Source organism: Globicephala melas, chromosome 15 (assembly GCF_963455315.2).
Source record: "Globicephala melas chromosome 15, mGloMel1.2, whole genome shotgun sequence".
Classification (NCBI taxonomy): Eukaryota; Metazoa; Chordata; class Mammalia; order Artiodactyla; family Delphinidae; genus Globicephala; species Globicephala melas.
Genome location: NC_083328.1, coordinates 73,218,824 through 73,237,706, shown reverse-complemented (window position 1 = coordinate 73,237,706; position 18,883 = coordinate 73,218,824). Strand labels below are relative to the sequence as shown.

General features: G+C 38.4%; 1 protein-coding gene and 1 pseudogene across 5 annotated transcripts in view; one reads left to right on the top strand and one right to left on the bottom strand.

Moving 5' to 3' along the window:
* NCOA3 (nuclear receptor coactivator 3) overlaps nucleotides 1–18,883 on the bottom strand; it is a 122,795-nt gene that overhangs the window by 30,966 nt on the left and 72,946 nt on the right. The gene's annotated exons all lie outside the window — the stretch shown is intronic.
* Nucleotides 487–1,020, top strand: LOC115848231 (ubiquitin-ribosomal protein eS31 fusion protein-like; annotated as a pseudogene).

Below are 18,883 nucleotides of genomic sequence, written 5' to 3'. Positions count from 1 at the left end.
TTAAGTATTCCAGATTAAAGGAAGCTAAAGAGAAATCACAATTAAATGCAATATTTGATCCTATACTGGATCCTGTACTAGAGGGGGAAAATGCTATAAACGACACTATTGGATCAACTAACAAAATTTAGAATATGGACAATAGATAAAGTATTTTACCAATGTTAAATTTACTGAAGTTTATTTCTGTACTGTGGTTATTTAAGAGACTATCCCTATTCTTAGTATTTAGGACAAAAAAGCCATTATGTACACAAAGGACCCTCCAATGTTTGGGGGGGGGTTACATACAAGTGAGTGAGCGAGTAACAGGAGAAGAGGAGGGGAAGGGAAGAAGAGAAAAGAAAGGAGGCCAGCAAATTGTTGACACTGGTTGAATCTCAGCTGGGCAGAAATTTTAAAATTCTTTGTACTATTCTTTCTCTTGCAACTTTGCTTTAACTTTAAAATTACTTCCAAATAAAGTTAAAAGTATGTTCATCTTTTCGGATCCGCCATCTGCGGTGGCACCACCGCCAATATGCAGATTTTCGTGAAGACCCTGACGGGGAAGACCATCACTCTCGAGGTCGAACCCTCGGATACAACAGAAAACATAAAGGCCAAGATCCAGGACAAGGAAGTAATTCCTCCTGACCAGCAAAGACTGATCTTTGCTGGCAAGCAGCTGGAAGATGGACGTACTTTGTCTGACCACAACATTCGAAAGGAGTCCACTCTTCATCTTGTGTTGAGACTTCGTGGTGGTGATAAGGAAGAAGTCTTACAACACTCCCAAGAAGAATAAGCATAAGAGAAAGAAGGTTAAGCTGGCTGTCCTGAAACACTATAAGGTGGATGAGAATGGCAAAATCAGTCACCTTCGTTCGGGAGTGCCCTTCAGATGAATGTGGTGCTGGAGTTTTTATGGCCAGCCACTTTGACAGACATTATTGTGGCAAATGTTGTCTGACCTATTGTTTCAACAAACCAGAAGACAAGTGATTGTATATTGGTTAATAAAAGACATGAACTAATGAACTAACGTTAAATGTTGAGTTTTATTCCAGTGATTTTAAAAGTGGGTTATAAGCATCAAATTAATCGCACTATTTTCTTAGGTAACCTGTACTTGGCAGAATTATGTTGTATTTGATACCAGCTGTCTAGATACAGGCCAGTTTCTTTGTACCTCAGCAGTATTGACATTTTTGACTGATAATTCTTGGTTGTAGGGACTTTCCTGTGTATCATAGGGTGATGAACAGCATCCCTGGTCTGTACCCACTCGCTGCCAGTAGCACACCACCCCTCCCCACAACCAAAAGTATCCAGACATTGCCAAATGACCCCTGGGGGTGGGAAGGAACCTCCCCTACCCCCAGATTGAGAAACATTGGTTTGTGTGAATTGGTATTATAACCTTGCCTAAAAAGAAGCTACAACATATTGACACTTGTTTCCTACAAAGGAAGTTTAATGGCAGCAGAGCTCTCAAGTCACCACTTAAAAAATTCATCTGCATATGGCTGGTTCACTTTGTTGTACAATATAAACTAACACAGTATTGTGAAGCAATTATACTCCAATAAAGATCTATTAAAAAAAAGTATGTTCAGTTTTGATTTCCAATTTTCATGTTTAAAAAGAAAAAGTGATTCCTTAAGATCAGAAATAGAACATTGTAAAGCAACTATACTCCAATAAAAATTAGTTTAAAAAAAACAGAAAGAGTAGTCACGACTCAATACATTTAGTTTTATATTTGTTTCATTCAAAGGTTATTTTTAAATTGAGTGGCCAACCATCCAGTGAATAATAGCATTTTATTTTAAAAATATAATTTACTCCACATTCTAGATATTATTTCCTTACTTTGACGTTAAACACAAGCTGAATCCTCAAAACTGAGTAATGAACTCTTTAGTGGATAACAGCATTTAATTTGAAAGACATAATTTATTCTATGTTCTCAGTATTATTCCCTTACCTTGCTGTTACACATAAGCTGAATCTCCAGTACAGTTTAAGGTGCCTAGCATATAAGAGGTGATCAATAAGTATGCCTTGAAAAGTACTGAGGAAATGGAATATTCAACTTATCAAGTCATATTTTATAAAACAGATTTTCCTCCATTCTGATTTCTATAAAAGTTCAAAGGTTACGTTAAACTTTTAAAATTTTTTACTGCTACGGTTGATATAGGATGTCACTGAAATGAATTTTAGAGACGTAAATTACATCAATAGAGAATCAAAACCATGACAGTCTTAGTATGAAAAAAAATAATCACAATTATCATGTAAACCAGAAGTGCATACATGTCATTCATGTTAAGTCAATGTTTATGTGCATATAAGAGAAACCTAAATATGTCTACCTATGTCCAAATACACATGTGGCTCCTTCTCTTGATGTGGCAGAACAACAAGCTATAATGTGCACATGACTGTGCAGTCTACATGCTACCAAGTTTACTGTTTCACAGAGTCCAATGATCTCTAGTAACAGAGGTAATTATCCAGAAATGTACCAATGCAAGATCCTAATTTAAAAACCACAGTAGTGGGACTTCCCTGGTAGGTCCACTGGGTAAGAATCCACGCTGCCAATGCAGGGGGCCCGGGTTCGATCCCTGGTCAGGGAACTAGATCCCACACGCATGCTGCAACTACGAGTTCGCATGCTGCAACTAAAGATCCCGCATGCCACAACTAAGACCCGGCACAGCCAAAATAAATAAATAAATACATATTTAAAACAAGAAAAATAAAAAGTAAAACCACGGTAGTGGTGTTTACTCAAACATGAAGATATCAATATAACTAAGATATAAAATAATTTTCACATTCTATTTTTTTAGGAACAGGTTTGACAGATTTCTTTTTCTAGTTCTTAGATAGGGACCAACCTTGGTACTACAATCACTGTACCATGCCTAAAAAACCACATGATGTCCAAGTCTGAATGACAAAATACTGTATAACAAAAAAATCAAAGTAGAATAAATACATCCTTTAAATTTCATTTGGCTGAAGAAAATGTTCAACATTAGAAATAATAAACAGAAGCATTTCCCACACCCCCAAAAAAATAGTTGCAGCATATACAATAATATAATAATTCCTGAGCACAGATGACTATGACAAATTCTTTATGTACAGTTTTCTATTTATTTTGCATTAATATTAGTTATGAACATAAAAAAGTATAAATAGCATTTGTTTTACTTGCCAAGTCTGTTGTCTACTCACTGGTGGAGCCAGACTCACACTATATTTACCTGGGGGGATATATTACCTAGTTTGGTAAATTATTCTTTTGAAGGTATGAAAGGTAAATGCTTAGCATATACACACTAAATCTAGACCATTTTCAGTCACTAGTCAAGAATTAGGGTAGGAGAGGGGGACAGAACATGTACCAGGCCCATGAGTAGATCAATTCCCCCCCCACCAATAAGTTCAAAAGGTTAAGAAACACAGATCAGTAACTGTACAGCTTACATTTTTACATCTTAAATTACAACCCATCTAGTTTGAAGAATATATGGAATTGGTAAAATCCATATCCAAATGGGAAATAATATAGCACAAGAGTCTCCCAGTATCTCTGACTACAAGAACAGTCTATTAATATTGAGCCCCTTCTAAATTCTGATTCCTTACAATTAAAGATTATCACCTACACAGTTGAGTAGAAAAGAAATTAGGACCACAATATATACCTGCCCTACCCCTGGGCAACCTGTACTCTTATACAGTAGTGAGGTGCATACATGTATTTCTGTGTGTGTGTGCACATTTTTTTTCTACATCTTTATTGGAGTATAATTGCTTCACAATACCGTGTTAGTTTCTGTTGCACAACAAAGCAAATCAGCCATATGCATACACATGTCCCCATATCCCTTCCCTCTTGAGCCTCCCTGCCACCCTCCCTATCCCACCTCTCTAGGTCATCGCAAAGCACCGGGCTGATCTCCCTGTGCTATGCTGCTGCTTCTCACCAGCCAACTATTTTACATTCCGTAGTGTATATACGTCGATGCTACTCTCACTTTGCCCCAGCTTCACCCTCCCACCCCATGTCATCAAGTCCATTCTCTATATCTACCTCTTTATTCCTGCCCTGCAACTAGGTTCATCAGTATTTTTTTTCAAGATTCTATATATATGCATTAGCATACGGTATTTGTTTTTCTTTCTGGCTTACTTCACTCTGTATGACAGACTCTAGGTCCATCCACCTCATACAAATAACTCAATTTCATTTCTTTTTATGGCTGAGTAACATTCCATTGTATATATGTGCCACATCTTCTTTATCCACTCATCTGTCGATGGACATTTAGGCTGGTTCCATGTCCTGGCTATTGTAAATGGTGCTGCAATCAACACTGTGGTACATGTCTCTTTCTGAATTATGGTTTCCTCAGGGTATATGCCCAGTACTGGGATTGCTGGGTCGTGTGGTAGTTCTATTTTTAGTTTTTTAAGGAACCTCCATACTGTTTTCCATAGTGGTTGTATCAATTTACATTCCCACCAACAGTGTAGGAGGGTTCCCTTTTCACCACACCCTTTCCAGCGTTTATTGTTTCTAGCTCTTTTTTTTTTTTTTTTTTGGTGGTATGCGGGCCTCTCACTGCTGTGGCCTCTCCTGTTGTGGAACACAGGCTCCGGATGCGCAGGCTCAGCGGCCATGGCTCACGGGCCCAGGCGCTCCGCGGCATGTGGGATCTTCCCAGACCGGATCACGAACCCGTGTCCCCTGCATTGGCAGGCGGACTCTCAACCACTGTGCCACCAGGGAAGCCCTGTTTCTAGCTCTTTTGATAATGGCCATTCTGACCAGTGTGAAGCAATACCTCATTGTAGTTTTAATTTGCATTGCTAATGAAGAGATGTCCCCCAACTGACTGTTAAACTGGAGATACACCTCAACCACACTTCCAGGTGAATCGGATCCAAAGACCAAAATGTATTCTATCCTTCAATGTGAACTGGACTGTCTAGATCCTTGAGCCATTTTTACAATTATTTTCCTTGTATAAAATATTTCTACTTAAAAGTTCTATGCTATACTACTTAAATATATTAATATGACAATGCACACTTTAAGATTACATTTAAGCAACATATTCTATACAACTACTTTAATACAGAATAATAGCAATTTACAATAAATTCAATGCTCTCAGAATATGCTACCTATTTCTATATTATTTGGAAAAGTCGTAAGCAGATTCATGATAAATCAGATTTAAAATGAGCAAGAATCTTACAGCAATTGGATAAAATTTCTCTATAAATACTATAGGGCTTTCTACATAAAACAATCATGCTGTGGTACAGGTTTAAGCTTAGACATGCACAGAATACAATAAACTGCTAGAAAATGAACATGCTTTAACTCTAAAAGCAACAAAGAATTATATCCGCCAGCTCAAAAGCCATGAAAATGATGATATGTGGCTTAGCAGCATTAACTAGCTTTCCCTTTGGTTATTCACAGTTAAGACAGGATGGGAAATCTTGATTATGTACAACAAACTAGCCAGATGGACAAAGATACAGGAAGTACTCCCTGTCCAAAAGGAAGAGACATCAATCAACAATGCTAGTGTCCATCAGGTGAGCAAGAAGTTATTGGGGGGGGGGGCGGGGAGACCCTAAGAAAAGCCATGCCATGCCATGCCAAAATGGGGAGGAGACAAGTTACCCAGTAAATCTCAAATGGCCTGAAGACCAACTAAAATATTTTATTTTCCTAAATTAATAAGGGAGAGGGAAGAGGACATATAACTTTTGTGGCAATACAGTACTGGGCATATCACATATTCTGTATAATTTCTCACGACCCTCCAAAGTATGTATTACTCTCATTTTACAGATAAAGAAGTATCTAGATCACAAACAGATACTAGATACCAGAGCTGGGATTATAATATTTTCAGACTTTATAATCAACAAAATATGTACCAAATGTTCCTTGGGCATTTTATCCACCACCACCCCCCCCCAAAAAAATAAACCACTTATACTGTTGAGTCACACCATTTCCAACCAATTAACCAGAAAATGTCTCAGCTCATCAGTAAGGACATTGAGAAGTTGTTCCATGCAGTGTTTAGGGGCATGCAGTATTAGGGTCAGAGGCAAGGGGACACTCCAGCTCAGCAGGTACTAATGCTACTATTCCCCTCAAGCTCCTAAAAAACAACCATTACTCTACAGATCACCAGATAAATGGCCCTCTGAGGTGGTCTACTATGAACCATGACCTTTATTTCCAACTGAAACCAGCAGTTAGTGGCTTACATGGCAAGAAGGAAACTTAGATCAGAAAAACATTAACTATACCCAAAATAATCTGTCAAATATTTTCATTCTTGGGTTTTCTAAGATTAAATGCTGGAGCCAAGAACTTTTGAATATCCCACCAGTAATTCAGTTTATTCATCAGGCTTGTTTGCCTGATTTATACAAGGTATGATTAAATACGCCAATTAGGGAGTATTTCTGGGTGTTTCCTGAGAATCCCAGTAACTTAAGGAAATTTTCATACAACTGTGGATTTGAACTGATTTACTGAAAACTGCTTGAAGCATTATGTAAAAGCAGAGGCTGATCAAAGCCAATTAGAAAAAAAATTACCCTCGGGAAAGATTTATGAGACATCCATACATAAACGAACTACCCAAAATACAAGTTGCAAATTGATGCTCTTACTCAAAAGACAATTTTAGTATATAGTCATCACCAGTTAGGCTTAATCCTACAAGATTATATTTTCCAAAATATAAAATGAGAGGTTTATTTCAATCTTCTGTGCAGCTCCAAGAGAACCAGCACCATGGAGCAAAGAAAGGACACAAAATAGAACCTGTGTGTGTTTAGGGGACAAGAGGAGGCAGGGGAAGAAAAGTCAATAAACATGGAGCCACTATGGACATTTCCTCACCAACCAGATGACTCTTCCAGTGAGTATCTCCTACCTTTATGTTTTAATTCAACCATGGTATAAAGGATAAGAACTGAAAGGAGACAAGGCGGGGGGGGTAGTTTCAAATAAAAGCTAACTTGCAATATCCTTTTGTTGTGTTGTTGATAACCTGTCATGTTTAGTAGGATAAAGTATGAACCACCTAATGCAATCCATTTTTTAAATTTAATTCCATTTCCGTTCAAACATTTGCATGCCCAGACCATTTGAGGACCAGGAAAGAGAGATAAATGACACCACACATTGCTAGAACTCTCAGGCAAGCAGAAGAGAGGAACATACAATTATAACAACATTATTTGGTAAGTGTTAAAATGAAGGCACAGCTGATAGGAAACCTACCAGCATACAGTTTTTTGAAAACAGAGAAAATGCATATAAACAGTATCTACAATAAACTACCTTGGTGTAGACATACGCCAGAAAACAGTGTAAATCTCAGGTCCTGGTCATTCTTTTCCTCTAGCTTTAGTTAATAATGTCTGCAAATTTGGAAAAGGGCTAGCAGGGAGCAATAAAATATCTTATTTTTAATACGTAAGTTGAGCTGAGAAGCATCCAAACGTGAATTAACAGCTATTTCATCCACAAGGTTTCATTCTCTCTTCTCCTGTTGTATGTCTTGCCTTTTCATTCTCAATCAACAGGATGACCCCAAAGCCCCTTTACATTTATGCTCCGGTTTAAGCCTGATGACACTGAACTCAAACACAAACTCCCCAGAGGTTCTAGTACCAGAACTGGGCATACCAATTAGCCAAGGCAAGTGTTAGCTACAACTGGAAGCTTGTTGCCAAGAGACTTCTCAACCTCTACATGAGCAACAGAGTTGAAGTTCACAAATACACACTGTGCAGAGGGAGTTAATAATAAAGCCAATTCCACTGATATCAAATTACCCTCTCCTGACAGCATACTAACTAGCTGGGTAATTCTTTCGCTGTTTTAAAGGTTACAGTGACTCTTACAATGTAACACGCTGAATCTCTCTCATTCACAGGAACAGACCTAAACCCCAACTTCGTAAACCTCATTTTGGCTTCATTCCTGAACAACATACTATCTAGTTGTACTTCTTCCTCACCACCACCTCCACTACCCAAGTGGCTTGTGCTAAAAGAGATTTTGACAAAAGATATGGAAACATTTCCTATTTGTATGTAACCTTAAGTCATTTATTTCTTTTTAGATCTCCCCTTCATCCCTCTTTTATCTAGAATACTAGAATACCTAGTCATCCTTCAAGATCAAACTCAACTGTCACCTCTGGTGAGATCATTCCCAACTCTCCAATTAGAAAAAGTTATCCCTTCTTTATCCTAATGCATTTTCCATAGTTTATTACGACATTTTACACACTACACTCTACTCTTGTACACTTTTCTGTTTCTACTTTCTACGCTATAAGCTCTAAACCATAATAAAAACTTGTAAGAGACTTTTATTACAAACTCCTTCCTCTCTCTTTTCACTCCTACTACCACCATTCCCCTTGTTCCTTTTTCCAACTCCAGTTCTCCTTTTCCTTCCCATCCCATTAGATGTACTTTTGACCACCTACAATATTCCTAAAATATAGAGAAGATTGGGGGGAAGGGGCTAAATACCTTGCAGAACAGTTCTGCTTCCTTCTGACATGTCATTTTTCACTTGGATATTCCCATTCCAAAAAATATGGTGGCTTCAAGGTATCTATCAAAATAAAACTCAAGGGTTTGAATCCTTCACGGCTGATGTACTATGATACAATAAAAAAGACAACGGGGCTTTGTTAGACTCAAACTTGTCACCTATAAAAAGCTTATCACCTCTAAAAACTGGGGATAATCACATCTCACATACTCTTATGCTTATTATGAGAATGAAAAGCAATACAAAGCAAGCAACTGGGACAGGGAATAATGGTGATCCCTGAGGTACACGATACCAAGAACAAAGATGTATGTTCACAGCAACATCAATTTTGCTCTCATTTGAAAAACAAATAGTTACAAATATACCATACAGCAACAAATTAAAAAGCTTCAGACAAATCCATTAGCCAGAACTATTCAGGCTATCTTCAGCGTACAGAGAGCTGACTGGAATTTAAAACATTTTCCCACTGGAACAGTGTGGTGAGTGGCAGTTAGCAGCTAACATAAAGCCATGAAAATAGAATAAAACTATTGTCACAGATGTCTGTGTCCTTAAGATAAACAGGTATAATTACAGAATAAGTTGGCACCTTTTAGAAGATTCTGAAGAGGTTATCCAAGTACTTTCAAATGTGCTAGGTAAAGCAAACAGTGCTGGTTCTTTTTTATATCTTATTTTATTTCTGGATTTGTGGTTTAATTTTTCTTGGACAGACGTAAATATCTCTACATCAAAAGTATTATTTACACCTAAGGTTGTCCCTTGGCACATAATGAAAACATAAGAAGGAAAGGAAGGGAGGGAGGGAGGGAGGGAGGGACGGAAGAGAAAGTGTTCAACCCCCTTGAGGTAAGTGGTAAAGCCCTGGATTAAGATAAGCAGTGGGGAGTTAGAGGAGTATGTGCACTGAGCAGAAATAAAATCTGATATAAATTTAATTAATAAGCAATAAAGATACAAACGAGAGATGATCACAGCATGTGCCCCATTCTCTCCTAATCCACTATTTCTATCTGCCTCGGAGAACAAAGAAATTTTAAGAAACGTTAAAACTAAAGAGCTGATGCCATTAGCCACCTGGTAACCAAATGACTGAGAGCCGCAGAGCTGCTCTAGGAAGGAGCACTAACCAAGTAATGAATGATACAGGGAACGGTAGCCATGGGTCAACTACAAGACAGGTATTCCTAAAACGGAGTGCCTGCAGAGTAAAAAGCTTGAAGTAACAAGACACCTCCCCTACAGTACTGAAGTTAGCCCTGTCCACCAATATCAAAAGCATAAAGAAGCTACACTCACGTCTCAAAAACTGACATTGTGGAAATATAAAGCTGATGAAGCACTTTGAATTAATTTTCCAAAGAAAAGGTACTGAAGGTGGAAAAAGAGAGAAAAAGATGTATCAAAGGAAAAACACATCTTAGCTAGATTTCCTTCTCTAAAAGCAAAGAGGCTGAGGCAGATGGTCTCTTATGCCAGCAACACGGCATGGCAAGTCTGACTCATAAGGCTTCCTGAACGGGTCACCGTGCAGACTGCAGGTTAGTCTGTGCTCAGTCCTCGATGTTTCCATTGTCTATTTTTTTTCCTGACCTCACAGCTTGTTACCCTTCAGTAATTATAATTCCACTCCTAGCCTAAATAACCTTAAATTCAAAAGAATCCTTTTTTAAAAATAATGCTTCCATATCCCTAGAAGTTATATGTCTGATGACAGAAGCTATCTCTTCAAATAAATCTCCAAAAGTCATTACTGACTTCAGGATGACAATAATACAAATAGCGAATGAGAGCATATATATCAAAGTCCACAAAGAAAATAAGAATGAACTCCTGGGCTTCCCTGGTGGTGCAGTGGTTGAGAGTCCGCCTGCTGATGCAGGGGACGCAGGTTCGTGCCCCAGTCCAGGAAGATCCCACATGCCGCGGAGCGGCTGGGCCCGTGAGCCATGGCTGCTGAGCCTGCGCGTCCGGAGCCTGTGCTCCGCAACGGGAGAGGCCACAACAGTGAGAGGCCCGCGTACCAAAAAAAAAAAAGAATGCACTCCTAACATCATTTACCTGTTGGAGGGTGGTGTAGCACTTGCAGCAAGGTTGAAAAGTATCAAAGTCTAAATTTAACTTCAACTGCCTCCCTATTCCCCTCCAAAATATAGCTACTATACTATGTGGAGCTAAAAATCTGGTAATGATTGTTCAAGGGAAGAAATTTGCAGCAAGCGAGACTATAAACTACTGAGGAACAGGATGAAAAGATCATCATGCAAATAATCTAAAATAAAACATAGCGTGTTTTTTTTTTTTCTTTCTGTTCAAAGGTCAGTTCCATGACTCATGACTTTAAAGAGCTTCTCTGTGCACTTCACAAACCTGCCTATGCATGTGGAGTAAATAAAGCTGGGGGCACCTCATTATCGTAAGACAACACTTGAGGCAAAAATTTAATTATGGGGGCTTCCCTGGTGGCGCAGTGGTTGAGAGTCTGCCTGCTGATGCAGGGGTGACGGGTTCGTGCCCCGGTCCGGGAGGATCCCACATGCCACAGGGCGTCTGGGCACGTGAGCCATGGCCGCTGAGCCTGCGCGTCCGGAGCCTGTGCTCCGCAACGGGAGAGGCCACAGCAGTGAGAGGCCCGCGTACCGCCAAAAAAATTTTTAAAAAATTTAATTATGAACTCTTATGAAAACCATTCATACAACTAAACTGGTTAAAACCAAAACCCAGGGAATGTAAACTGATACAGCCACTACGGAGAAGAGTATGGAGGTTCCTTAAAAAACTAACAATAGAACTACCATATGACGCAGCAATCCCACTACTGGGCATATACCCAGAGAAAACCATAATTCAGAAAGACACATGCACCCCAATGTTCATTGCAGCACCATTTACAATAGCCAGGTCATGGAAGCAACCCAAAAGTCCATCGACAGACAAATGGATAAAGAAGATGTGGTACATACAATGGAATATTACTCAGCCATAAAAAGGAACGAGATTGGGTCATTTTCAGAGACATGGATGGACCCAGAGACTGTCATACAGAGTGAAGTAAGTCAGAAAAACAAATATCGTATATTAACCCATATATGTGGAATCTAGAAAAATGGTACAGATGAACTGGTTTGCAAGGCAAAAGTAGAGACACAGATGCAGAGAACAAACGTATGGACACCAAGGGGGGAAGGGGGGTGAGATGAACTGGGAGATTGGGATTGATATATATACACTAATATGTATAAAATAGATACCTAATGAGAAACTGCTGTATAGCACAGGGAACTCCACTGTACAGTAGAAACTAACACAACATTGTAAAACAACTCAACTAAAAAAAAAAAAGTAATATAACTAGCTGACCTCCCCCGGAAAACAAAAACAAAAACAAAAACCCACTTCAGCAAATGTCTTGAGAGGGGTCACAAAGTAATAGGGATGTGATATACTACTATGGTTAACACTGCTGTATGATATACAGGGAAGTTGTTAAAAGAGTGAATCCGAAGAGTTCTCATCACAAGGAGGAAATGTTTTTTCCTTTCTTCTTTCTTTTCATTTTACTGTATCTATATGAGATGACGGATGTTAGCTGAAACTACAGTGATCACTTCACAATATACGGAAATCAAGCCATCATGCTGTACCCCTTAAACTTTTTCAGTGACATATGCCAATTAGTTCTCAATAAAACTGTGGAGGGGGGAATGTTTTTTTGTTTTTTGGTTTGTTTTTTTTTTGGTTAGTCACTCTTAGGCAGCCTGGGTGATGTCCACACAAAGGAGATCTCATTCCCTACACCAATACGCCTGGGATGAACTGTTGATCAAAAGAGTCAAGTTTTTTGTTGTTGTTGTTGTTTGCTTGTTTTTTGTTTGTTTTGGGGTTTTGTTAGTGTGTGTGTGTGTGTGTGTGTGTGTGTTTTGCCTTCAACAAGCTGTTGACCCAGTGCCAGGAATCAACAAACTAGTACATGTAGAATCACAAATTGTATTTTGTGCTATAAAAGGTCTCCACTGAAAAGTAATGGCTGATCTGTAATTTAAAAGCAGGAACAACCGAGTACCAGACATAGCACACCATGTCATACAGCTACTCAAAGTCCTAACCTCCTACAGTCAATCTGGTTCTTACTACCAAAAGAGATGGTTTAAGTCAAAGGCTGCTACAGTCCCAACCAAATTCACTAGGTCAGTAGTTCTCAACCTTTTTGATATCAGGATTTCTTTATCTTTTAAAAACTAGGAACCCTAAAAAGCTTTGGTTATGTGGGTTATTATCTATCAATATTTACTGTATTAGAAATTAAAACTTAGAACATTTGACATATTAATTCATTTAAAAATAAGTTCATTATATGTTAACATAACCAATTTTATGAAAAATAACCTGAAACAAAACAATTCCATGAGAGGTGGCATTGTTTCACATTTTTACAAACCTTACGTCTGACTTTAATAGAAGACAGATGGATCCTCTTACCTACGACACCATTCAATCTACTGCAATACTTCATATTGATTGAAACACATGAAGAAAATTCAGCCTCATAGATACACGTACTTGTAAAAGGAAGGACTATTTCAAAAGCCTTTAACAATTAATTATAAATAATTTTCCTTGATATCGTGCTAAAACGACAAGTGGTACTTTCAGGTTTTATTTGAAAATACTTTCAAACTTACAAAAAGTTGCAAAAAACATAACAGTAGAAGGCATACCCTAAATACCCTTCACTCAGGTTTGGTTACTGTATTAGTTTCCTGTGACTACTGTAACAAATTACCAATAACAACAGATATTCTCTCAAGTTCTGGAGGCTCAATGTCCAAAATGAAGGTGCCGACAGGGCCATACTCTTTCTGAAGGCTCCAGGGGAGAACTGCTCCACCCTCTCCTAGCTTCTGGCGTTGCCAGCAACCCCTGGCATTCAAGGACAAGCAGTATTTTCTTAAAGATTAGCTGCAAAGTGAAATCTGAAACCCTACCAATGAACTTTCATACTATTACATTAAAATACACAAACTTACACTCTGAAAAAAATCTTTAACCCATGCATGATTTTGTAACATCAAACACTGTCATTTGGATAATACTAGTTCACTGATTAAGCAGATTTTCAAATACTGATACATTATACAATATCAAAAACTCCAGGAACTTCTCTGGTGGCGCAGTGGTTAAGATTCCGCCTGCCCATGCAAGGGATATGGGTTCGAGCCCTGTTCCAGGAAGATCCCACATGCGGCGGAGCAACTAAGCCCGTGCACTGCAACTATTGAGCCTGTGCTCTAGAGGCTGCGAGCCACAACTACTGAGCCTGTGCACAGCTACTGAAGACCGTGCACCTACAGCCTGTGCTCTGCAACAAGCCACCACAATGAGAAGTCTGCACACCGCAACAAAGAGTAGCCCCTGCCCGCCACAACTAGAGGTAGTCCGCGCACAGCAATGAAGACCCAACACAGCCAAAAATAAATAAATATATCACCACCCATCTCATTCATAAAGTCTTTAAGTACTGAGAAGCTGTCACACTCATGGTGACAGATTCAAAATTAACATGATAATTTTTACTTGAAAACTCCAATTTTATCACTGTCAACAAATACTCTTGGATGTCTTTCTTGAAGTGATAGGTTTACCTTGCTCAATTTCAAGAAACTTTCTGCCAAATACCCAAGTTCCAATAACCACAGTTTGTTAGTCATTCTTTCAAGTAAAAATGATATTCCATGAAAAAAGTGGGCTGTTCAGTACACAAGCCAACCACACAAGTGCTTTTGCCCAAGACAACCATCATACTTTGGTAGGCAGAAGTGTTTTCTGCATATTTTCCATTCTCACTAGACAGAATGTTAAAAATACAGTACTCAAAGGCCAAGGTTTAATGAAATGAGCAAATTTTGCTCCTTCATCAAGGACAATCCTAATTGAGAAACGAGTGGGGTTTTGCGGGGGGGGTTGTTTTTGTTTTTTTCCTTTAAGTCTGACTGCAGGGCAGTGAAGAATGCAATGACTACTAGTACAGTCTGGTAGTCCCACTGCCTTGATTCATGCTAAGACACCAGCAGTTTTATGCATCACTGCTTTTGTACCATCAGTGCAAACATCAACAGGATGAAAACAGAAAATATATTATTTCGGAAATAATTTTAACTCTGTGGACTCCATAGAAGGTTCTCAGGGACTCTCAAGGGTTCACAAACCACAATGAGAACCATTGTCTTAGATTAAGGTAGGGGCTGAGGGTTTGAAATTGGTATGGTTTCTCCCAGATCCTCTACATACTCATTTAATAAATACTTCAGTATCTACTACATGCAGGCCTAAATAAATAAGCCATGTTGTGAGATCAAAATAACAAAGGACTTCCTGATAAGATGGTTTAGTGGACTATTGCTTTCAACCAACCACACTCTCCCCCTCTTGCTCTAAATATAATAATGACAAAATATGTATTTTCTTTAATCTTGAAAGACACTGCCATGCTCAAACATAACAAATACGTCTACGGAGCAAGACACAGAGCAAGCATACAGCAATGAGTTGACTCTATGAACCTACTGAACTCTAGCATCAGAAACTAGCAAAGACACTCAGGAAATCAAATCATGTGCAACGTAACAGAATCAAAAGCAAGGCTCATAGGTAGAAACCAAACAAAAAATTTCTGAGAGAGAGACGAAAAAAAGCTCTATCAATAGCTATCTAGATACCTGATTATATCAAACCGTTACCTGTAGCTGTGGAAGAAAAAGCAAAGGGTTACATAGTTGGTCCCCAACTTACAAAGGTTCAACTTACAATCTTTCAACTTTACAACAGAGCAAAAGCGATATGCATTCAGTCAAACCCTACTTCAAATTCTGAATTTTGATCTTTTCCCAGCTAGCGATATGCAGTATAATACGCTCTCATAATACTGGCAGTGGCAGTTGCAGCCCATTTCAACTTACAGTGGGTTCACTGGGATGTAACCCCCATCGTAAATCAAAGAAAATCTGTACATACAAAACCTGGGTGACACATAGCTCTGATACTGCAATAGTACCTCAGAACAGAATCCTGAACGTAGACTGAAGGTATGGTGGATATGGTTTGTGAAGGCAACAAAAATAAGCTAGGATTGCCTGGGGCAGGGAGAGGGGGACACATGAAAGGCACCAAAAAAAGAAAATTTCCCACTCAAGATGCAAATTGTAAACTAAAATTCCCAAGTGGATTTAAAAACTGAACTAAGAAAGATGGCCAAGAAATGCATCGATTCCAAAAGATGAATTCGCCACCCAATAAAATGAAATCTTGAAATAAGTTTAAAATAAATGTTTACAGGACTTCCCTGGTGGCACAGTGGTTAAGTATCTGCCTGCCAATGCAGGCGACACAGGCTCGTGCCCTGGTCCAGGAAGATTCCACATGCCGTGGAGCAACTAAGCCCATGCGCCACAACTATTGAGCCTGCGCTGTAGAGCCCACGAGCCACAACTACTGAGCCTGCGTGCTGCAACTACTGAAGCCCACATGCCTAGAGAGCCCATGCTCTGCAACAAGAGAAGCCCACACACTGCAACAAAGAGTAGCCCCTGCTCACCACAACTAGAGAAAGCCCGTGCACAGCAAGGAAGACCCAAAGCAGCCAAAAATTAATTAATTTAAAAATAGAGATTTTTAAAAATAAATGTTTACAATCCTTAATGAGATAAAGAATCAACAGCCATGAAAACATACATATAAAGAAATAGAATGTGAAAAGAATGAGTTATAAAACTTCATAAATTATTAAGTACAAAAAAAGATGGTACTGCCCATTATCTGAGCACCAAATATCTGAACTCTGAATAGATTTGGTTAGCATGGGATACTTAAACCCATATCCGAAACAAAACTCAATAGATGGGATTAATTCCTAGACTGGACACAACACACACACACACACACACACACACACACACACACACACACAAAAACCACACACACAATCAGTGAACTGGAAAATAAAACTGATGAAGCCAACCAGAATGCAGCACAGTGAAGTAAAAAGGGGATATACCATCACCTGTACAAGGTTGCTGAAAGAATCTAAAAAACCACACACTGGGCTTCCCTGGTGGCTCAGTGGTTGAGAGTCCGCCTGCCGATGCAGGGGACGCGGGTTCGTGCCCCGGTTCGGGAAGATCCCACATGCCGCGGAGCGGCTGGGCCCGTGAGCCATGGCCGCTGAGCCTGCGCGTCCGGAGCCTGTGCTCCGCGACGGGAGAGGCCACAACAGTGAGAGGCCCATGTACAGCAAAAAAAAAAAAAACAAAAAACCACACACTGAAAAAAAAACACAAACTCAGTAGTGGGCAAATGGTAGACTTGAAAAATGGCTCCCTCAAGAATCTTATGATTTACAGACAGAAACAAAGTTATTTTAAAAAGAGAATTTTTAAAATAACTATGTCTACAACCCAAATAAAATCAGGAAACAATGTGTGTTTTCCAACTCCAATATTAGATGAATAACTTAAGAAAATCTAAACCTTGGGACCTAAAAGGAGATTAAAGAGATGTCTTTTGAGAAGCACTGAATTCTCAAAGATGCTAAGATCTACAAATACAGTTTTGGTAGTGGTCTTAAGCTGTTCTTACATAAACATTTCAAATATTTTCCTTAAACTTCTCTGATATTGTACATTTCTCTCTCAAAAGAATCTGTAGAAACAGTATCTGTTACTATAAAGGACACTTGGGTCACAAGTGCTTAAGGACAATTTCTTCTTTGAAAAATCACGTTAAAATTGATAATTAATTCCTCTGCAATTTTTTAAAATATAAAGACACTAGCAATTTAACTAGCCTAAATTTAAAATTCCATTCACTATTCATCATTCTTAATAAAATGGCTTCCTTTTCAACTGCCAAAAGGAAAATGGAAAGGGATGGAACTCGGGCTTCTTATACTTCAAATGGAATTGGGAGTTATTTAAGTAATGAAACGTCTACAATTTACATGATACCTTCACACCACAAAACAGGCTTATCAAAAGCCGAAGTAAAAACTCTCATACACACAAAAAAATTAAATTTCAACTTACTTCCCAAGGCCTAGGAATCAAAGGCCTTATACTACTAAATCATGTCTGGAAATGAAAAGACAGTAGATTACAGCTGTGCATGGCCAATTTATCTTCTGAAGTCAAAGCATGTCTCCTGTTACCTTGCAGCAAGTCACTGTGATCTGCATATCAATATATCGAAGGGTTACAGAATCTGAAACCTATTCCAACCATAAAAGGTGTTATTTTAATTAACAAACTTGCCAACACATTAGGAACTTTGCAGCTCTATACTAGAATTTTTTAAATTATTATCACGATCTCATTTTAAAGAAAACTTTAAAAGGTTAAGAACCAAGACTAAAAATTATTCAATTCCAATTCTGTTTATCGTCACCCTCCAGTAAAATAAAATAACTAGCTCTATAAAAATCTTTTTAAACAGGAGAACAATATGCTAGCAGTTGATGTAGAAAAAAATTAATTTCTGTAATTCAGTTTTCTACATTAGAGCCGAATTTTAGAGTAGGGGAATGAAACAAACGACAAATCACACATTATGTAACAAGAGTCCTACCTGGAATACATTAGGTACATGTACATTTTTACTTGTAATGATTGTTCAACTATGCAAGATAAAATTCTATGGAAGTGAATTAAATAACCTACACTTCTGATCTTTAGATGATTGTGGGCTCACATCATATAAGCTTAATATATGAAGCTCATTAAAGAATGATATATGATGGAAAATATACTTAAATCTTAGGAACATATGTGGAACATGTGTGCACATGCAAAGCTTTCAAAGTCACTTTAAAATGTGAAAATGAGTAAGCCTGTTATCCTTGATAAATGTCAGCTGTCATGCACTCATGTCCAATACATACTATTTTTCACAAAGCAGAGTACCAGAAAAGGCAATTTTGAATCCACCAGCTGCACGTAATGGTTATACATAGAAAATTCTATTCAAGGTCAGAAGTGTAGAGGTTTTCAATATCAACTTCAAAATAATGCAGGCTTTATATGTTAAATATTACACAGATTCCAAAACATATTCTTTTTAAAACAGTTTTTGAAAAGAAAGAGTCATAAGAAAGTAATTACTCTAAGAGTTTGGCTCATGAGAGACAGGGCCATTTACAACAGTGATATAAAGAGGATTATTTGTAATTTTGGATCGTTGAGCTGATATTTAGGCCAATTATATTTCTTA